This window comes from Papaver somniferum, chromosome 7, assembly GCF_003573695.1.
Source record: "Papaver somniferum cultivar HN1 chromosome 7, ASM357369v1, whole genome shotgun sequence".
In the NCBI taxonomy this organism is placed as follows: domain Eukaryota; kingdom Viridiplantae; phylum Streptophyta; class Magnoliopsida; order Ranunculales; family Papaveraceae; genus Papaver; species Papaver somniferum.
The window spans coordinates 158896132-158903312 of record NC_039364.1 but is presented as its reverse complement, the minus strand read 5'-3'; positions in this window follow the sequence as shown (position 1 = coordinate 158903312).

Genomic DNA, 7181 nt, shown 5'->3' with positions numbered 1-7181 from the left:
AAGCCCAAAATTTGGTTTTTAATGGGTTTGGATTTTTGGGAAAAATTTGGTTTTTATGGGACTGAAAAACATTTGGTTTTTGATGGGAAACATTTGGTTTTTATGGGGATAAGCCCACTGTTTTGGTTGTGCTTTGGTGAGGCAATGGGTTTGGAGAACTGTTGTGAAACAGAGCCCAACTTTCGGCCTAGAGTTTGGGTACACGGCCCACTAACGACTTTAGTAAGCCCAGAAACTAATGAAGCCCAGCTGAGTTGGTAGGTTCAGTTAACCTTGTTTAGGTTGTTTGTTGGGTTTTTGAAACCCAAAATTTTGATAGGGACAATCCCACAGTTAAGCTCAAATACAAACCCAAAAGTTAACTTAAATTACAAGCCCAACAAAAAAAATGGAAAAAATTATTACAAGCCCACAAATTAAAAATGGAAGCCCACAGGTTGGGTTCTCTTAATGGGTTTAGGCTTACCTTTGAAGCACAGCCCAGCTGCTCAGTTTGGTTGCAAAAGCCCAGTCGGGCTTTAGATCATCCTAAGCTTTGGCTTCAACACTCAAGGCCCAGTTGGGCTTGGTTCAATTTCTTATCCTTCTGCAGCTTACAGCCCAGTTGGGCTTGGTTCAATTTCTTCTCCTTCTGCAGCTTACAGCCCAGTTGGGCTTTATCTTGCACCAGCTTCAGCAGGCAGCAGCAGCAGCAGCAGCTTAGGGGAGGCTGGCAGGTTGCAGGGAAAGCACAAGAGAGGAGCTGCAGGCAAGCAGCACAAAGCAACAGCAGCAGGAGAAGCAGGGCAGTTGAGGTAGCTGGAAAGAAAGCTGCAGCAGCACAGCAGCTTGGCAGCCAAGGCAGCAGTCAGCAGCAGCATCAGCTCCACAGGAGCACTACAGCAGCACAAGAGCACCAGCAGTTCAGCAATAGCAGCTCAGCAGCAAGGCAGTGAACAAGAATTGTAATGCAAGATTGATTGCAAGAATGTAAAGATGACTAATATGCAAATATGATATGCAATCAGGACAGCAAGATGTAATGAGTATGCAATGCAAGGATGAATATGCAGGTGAGGCTAGATGAACTAAGAACAGCAAATAAGAATGCTTCGAAAACACAACGCCAAGTCCCCGGCAGCGGCGCCAAAAACTTAGTGTGGTTGGAAAACACACAAAAACTCTTGCAAGTATACAAGGCCAAGTTTTAGTATAGAAAGTAAGCAAGGGATCATTCCACAGGGACTTGGGGTGTATTGAAGTTTCCTAGATAGTCTGAGCTAGTGACAGGCAGTGAAGTTAAGAGACAAAGAAACAAAGAAAATTCAGTGGCAGTGAGCCAAAGGCAGTGGCAAAGAATAAGAAAAACTAAGAACAACTTAACCAAAACAGAACATGGAAAAGAAATTGTGGATGGGAAGTGTAAGGAGATGGATGAGAATTCCCTTCACCTAGCTAGTTCATCTAGGTTAAGTTTTTGTCATATGTCTAGTTAACTAACCTTACAGCCTTAGCTAACCCCTAGTATTGGCTGTCTGTTTAAGGCACAACCAATCACAGACTAACTAGGCAGTGGCTTACTAACTAATGTAGCTGATTAACTCCTTAGAGCCACCACTGACCCCTAGCATTAGTGGTCTTCTTACAGCACCACTAATCACAAATCAGTTGGGCTTTTAGGAATCTAACTAGCCTAAGCTATTTTGAGTTCACAAAAACCATCCTAATAGCTAACCATCATGGTTCAAAGGTCTTCTCTGAGGTTTAAACAGGGAAAATACATGATCATGTGTAGAAACAATACAAACATGCTAATTAACACAAACATAACATGACAGATGGATACAAAACATCACAGGAACAAACATCACACACAGAACACAACAGGATATTACACTAAACATGAACACAACATGAACAGCACAAAAATGATCATTAACAGAACTTGGTTCTGGACACACTGGCTAATCCAGGCATAACCTCAACAACACCCTCACAGCTCCTATTTATACAATTCGAATTAGGGTTACACTTTCCCCCAAATTCCCAAAACAGTGAATTAGGGTTTTTGAAATTAAAGAAATTGACATGACAATTCTCACCCATACTCCTGCTGCTCTTCTTCCTGCTCCTCTTCATGTCTTCCATGCTGCTACGCTCCAGCTCGAGCTTCCTCTGCCTATCAACCTAGTTCATCGATTTCAAAACCCTAACAGAGAGAGGGAGTGTGAAATCAGTGAAATAGGTAGCATAGGATGATGGGGGAAGGATGGGTTTTGGTTGTATTTGATGTAGGGTGGTTGTAGTGGCTGGTAGGGATGATGGCGATGGCAGAGTATGGTGGTTGCAGAGGGTGAGGGAGAAAGAAGTCGATGGAAAGAAGGAGGGGAGTGTTTGGCGATGGGTATAGGGTTAGGTTGCTCGGGTGTGAGGCGGGCTCATCAGATTTCGATGTTAGGCGAGTGATAGGCGTTTGATCGATACATCTGAAATGCATCCAACGATAAGATGGAACATAGCCTTCAGCGACCGTCGGATGAAGAGATACAACGAAACTAACGGCGTGAGATGGAGTTAGGTGTTGTAGTGTTGGTCAGGAAATTCAGACTTTGATGCACGAAGAGGAGGCGACCGTTGGATGATGATATGGATCCAATCTGACGGCTACATGAGAAGTGGGTTATGGATTTGGGTTTTGGTTTGGGAGATAAGTTGGGCTTGGGATAATTCTGAGCCCATTTCTTCTTTAAGAAATATTTCTTCCTCTTCAAGCCCACTTCTAGCCTTTTGGTCTTGTGCACAACATTCTTCGCGGCTTCCTTGTGTAATTCCTCCCGGCTTTTCACCACTCTTCAGCTCTTTTCCGCTCCGCAAGTTATCCAGACTTTATTTATTACCTAAAAATGCAAAATTAAGTAAGAAAAATATTTATTCTTGAAAACAATGAAAATACAGAATATGGGATAAAATGTAGAATTAATGCACAAAAGATGAGTTAAATGCCAAGAAAAATATATAGAAATATGCACTTTTTAGGACTCATCAAATACCCCCAAACCTGAATTTTACTTGTCCTCAAGTAAAACAAAACTAAGGAAATCCTACCTATACCACTGTCGCTGGTCTCTCGAATGCATTTAGCATATGCACTAAGCCTTTTAAACCACTAAGTGTCCCTAGTGGACGAGTTGAAGTCTCGTGAAGGTTTTCTTAGAACGTACCTACAAAGTTCTAGGTCAAAATATAAGCTCAGATTCCATCAAATGTGACATGTGCAAAACAGTTTAAGCTCACAGCAAAATGGAGATGTCAATCTAGCTATCGAAGACACAATCCTAGCACTGATAACAAAAAAAAGACATGTGATAAGAGTGTAAAGTGTATCTACACATGTGTAAAGAAAGATCTGAAGTTATGACTACTAATCACCAAGAGATAGTTTCTCAGGCTAAGAACCAAGGTCGAAATCTAGCTAGCTGTCCGGACTTTACGAGAATTGTGAATGAGTTGGAGGTATTTCACAATTACTCGCGTTGTACATCAATGGCATACACCCTCCTTGCTTATTACAATGAAACAACAAAAGATGACTATTTACATGACTCTTATTTACATTGACTATTCTCTTTTATTTTTGGAACAAGAGATGATGGAATTGATAAATACTTGAATTTTTTTTTTTTTTTTTTTTTTTTTTTTTTTTTTTTTTTTTTTTTTTTTTTTTTTTTTTTTTTTTTTTTTTTTTTTTTTTTTTTTTTTTTTTTTTTTTTTTTTTTTTTTTTTTTTTTTTTTTTTTTTGAATAAGGAAACACTTTTGATACATATACAAAAGGAAACAAAAGATTACATGACACTTTGCAAGAGGTAGCCCTTTTTGATGCACCCAGTTAAATTCGATGGTTGTCTTTCTTAATGTAACCTCCACCTTCTATCCCAACCAACCAAAGAAAAAGCTAGTCAAGTTTCGTTCAGTATTCTAAAGTGATTGGCAATCGTGACTTCCTATCAAACACCTTGAAGATCGAGGCTATACATGTATTGGTAGATCGTGCGCGTGCAAATTTCTTATCACTATGTGAATTGTGCTAGAATCAGGGTGCCTAAATATCTAGACTAAGACTCCTAATAATTACATATTTGCACAAGAGTCAACATTTCAAGGTAAATGAGCTCCATTTTTATGTTTTTTTTTTCAATTTTTTATTTTTTATTTTCATTTTTCATTTTTTTCAAAAAGAAGGAGTTCTTGTTTTCAATTATGGCATGTGATCGTGTTATCTACTCTATACCCCCAAACCTAAACTAAACATTGTCCTCAATGTTTCAAAAGATGTAAAGAATTATAATACAACATATGGAGAGGATTATGCTGAGTAGAGAAAAAGGAAAGAGAATACCCGATTTCGGCGAAAGCAAAATTAGAACTCCATTATTCAAGGCAAAAATCCAACATTTTTTTAGCCGAGATCATATTGGATTAGCACTATATATACAAAAGAGACAAAAGATTTAACTAAGAAACTATCTACAAGAAAATTTGGTTTTTAATGGGATTGGACTTTTGGGAAAAATTTGGTTTTGTCGGGAGACATTTGGTTTTGATGGGAAAAAGAAAATTTTTGGTTTTTAGGGAAACATTTGGAAAACTTTGGTTTTTATGGGAGAAAAACATTTGGTTTTAATGGGATAAGGAGACCAAGCCCACTGTTGGGTTTTGCGAAGCCCAGCTACGTTTTTGAAAAACAGGCCCACTGCTGGCGAGTAAAGCTCACTGTTGTTTTTTTGGAATTTTGAAATTTTGGCCCACTTGAACTTTGGTTCAGGCCCACAGTTCAGAAACAAGCCCAGGTAACAATTTGAAATTTGGGCTCTTAAATAGCCAAAGGTCGAGGCCCAACTGGGCTTTTGAAAACGTTTTCTGTTTTTGGGTCAAGCCCACAGTGTAAATGTTTTGTTTTCAAATGGATGTTAAGCCCACAGTCCCAGAAATTTAGTTGGGCTTTGGCTAGCTACTAACTAAAATATGAGGCCCAACTGGGCTTTCAAAAGTTCAGTTTTCTTTAATTCAAACAACAGGCCCAAATCAATCTAAAACCACAAGCCCACAAGAAATTAAACAAACAAGCCCACAAGAAATTAATTACAAACCCAACAGAAAAATGGAAAAAATTATTACAAGCCCACAAATTAAAAATGGAAGCCCACAGGATGGGTTCTCTTAATGGGTTTAGGCTTACTTGCTTAAGCACAGCCCAGCTGCTCAGTTTGGTTGCAAAAGCCCAGTTGGGCTTTGGATCATCCTAAGCTTTTGTCTTTGTTGAGGCCCAGTTGGGCTTGGCTTATGAATGGCAGCAGCACCACTTCAGGCCTAGCAGCAGGGGCAGATCAGCAGCAGCAGCAACAGCACAACAGCAGGCTTTGCAGGTTCACAGGGCCACAGCAGAGCCACAGCAGAAGGCAGCAGCAGTTAGCAGGAAGGCTTCAGGCAGCAGTTCTTGGCAAGCAAGTCTCAGGAGGGGCAGTTCAGCAGCAATTCAGGGGCAGCCTTAGCAGCAAGAGGCTCTCAGGCACAGCAGCAGCTTCTCCAGCACTTGCCTTGGCAGCAGCAGCAGCAGACAGCAAGGAAGAAAAGCAGCAACAGGAAGCAGCAGCAGCAGCAACACCTGTTGGCTCAAAAAGAGAAGTAAGTTTCTTGCTAGAAGCTAAGAAATTCAGCTGCACTACACAGCAGCTACTAAAACAGCAAGTTACACTAAAATGCAAGAATGCAATGCATGATGAGTATGCTAGAATGAAACAATATGCAAAAGAGTATGCAATGATGCAAATGAACTAACATGCAAAAACAGCCCAGAAAAAATTCAACACAACACAACCAAGTCCCCGGCAGCGGCGCCAAAAACTTGGTGTGGTTAGAAAACACACAAAAACTCTTGCAAGTATACAAGGCCAAGTTTTAGTATAGAAAGTAAGCAAGGGATCATTCCACAGGGACTTGGGGTGTATTGAAGTTTCCTAGACTAAAGTTATCTAAACAAGTAACTAAGTGGCAGTGAGATAGTGACAGTTACAATGGCAATGAGCCAAAGGCAGTGAAGTAAAGAATGAAAGAAACTAAGAACAACTTAACCAAAACAGAACATGGAAAAGAAATTGTGGATGGGAAGTGTAAGGAGATGGATGAGAATTCCCTTCACCTAGCTAGTTCATCTAGGTTAAGTTTTTGTCATATGTCTAGTTAACTAACCTTACAGCCTTAGCTAACCCCTAGTATTGGCTGTCTGTTTAAGGCACAACCAATCACAGACTAACTAGGCAGTGGCTTACTAACTAATGTAGCTGATTAACTCCTTAGAGCCACCACTGACCCCTAGCATTAGTGGTCTTATTACAGCACCACTAATCACAAATCAGTTGGGCTTTTAGGAATCTAACTAGCCTAAGCTATTTTGAGTTCAACAAAAACCATCCTAATAGCTAACCATCATGGTTCAAAGGTCTTCTCTGAGGTTTAAACAGGGAAAATACATGATCATGTGAAGAGACATTACAAACATGCTAATTAACACAAACATAACATGACAGATGGATACAAAACATCACAGGAACAAACATCACACACAGAACACAACAGGATATTACACTAAACATGAACACAACATTAACAGCACAAAAATGATCATTAACAGAACTTGGTTCTGGACACACTGGCTAATCCAGGCATAACCTCAACAACACCCTCACAGCTCCTATTTATACAATTCGAATTAGGGTTACACTTTCCCCCAAATTCCCAAAACAGTGAATTAGGGTTTTTGAAATTAAAGAAATTGACATGACAATTCTCACCCATACTCCTGCTGCTCTTCTTCCTGCTCCTCTTCATGTCTTCCATGCTGCTACGCTCCAGCTCGAGCTTCCTCTGCCTATCAACCTAGTTCATCGATTTCAAAACCCTAACAGAGAGAGGGAGTGTGAAATCAGTGAAATAGGTAGCATAGGATGATGGGGGAAGGATGGGTTTTGGTTGTATTTGATGTAGGGTGGTTGTAGTGGCTGGTAGGGATGATGGCGATGGCAGAAGGTGATGGTGATGGCAGAGTATGGTGGTTGCAGAGGGTGAGGGAGAAAGAAGTCGATGGAAAGAAGGAGGGGAGTGTTTGGCGATGGGTATAGGGTTAGGTTGCTCGGGTGTGAGGCGG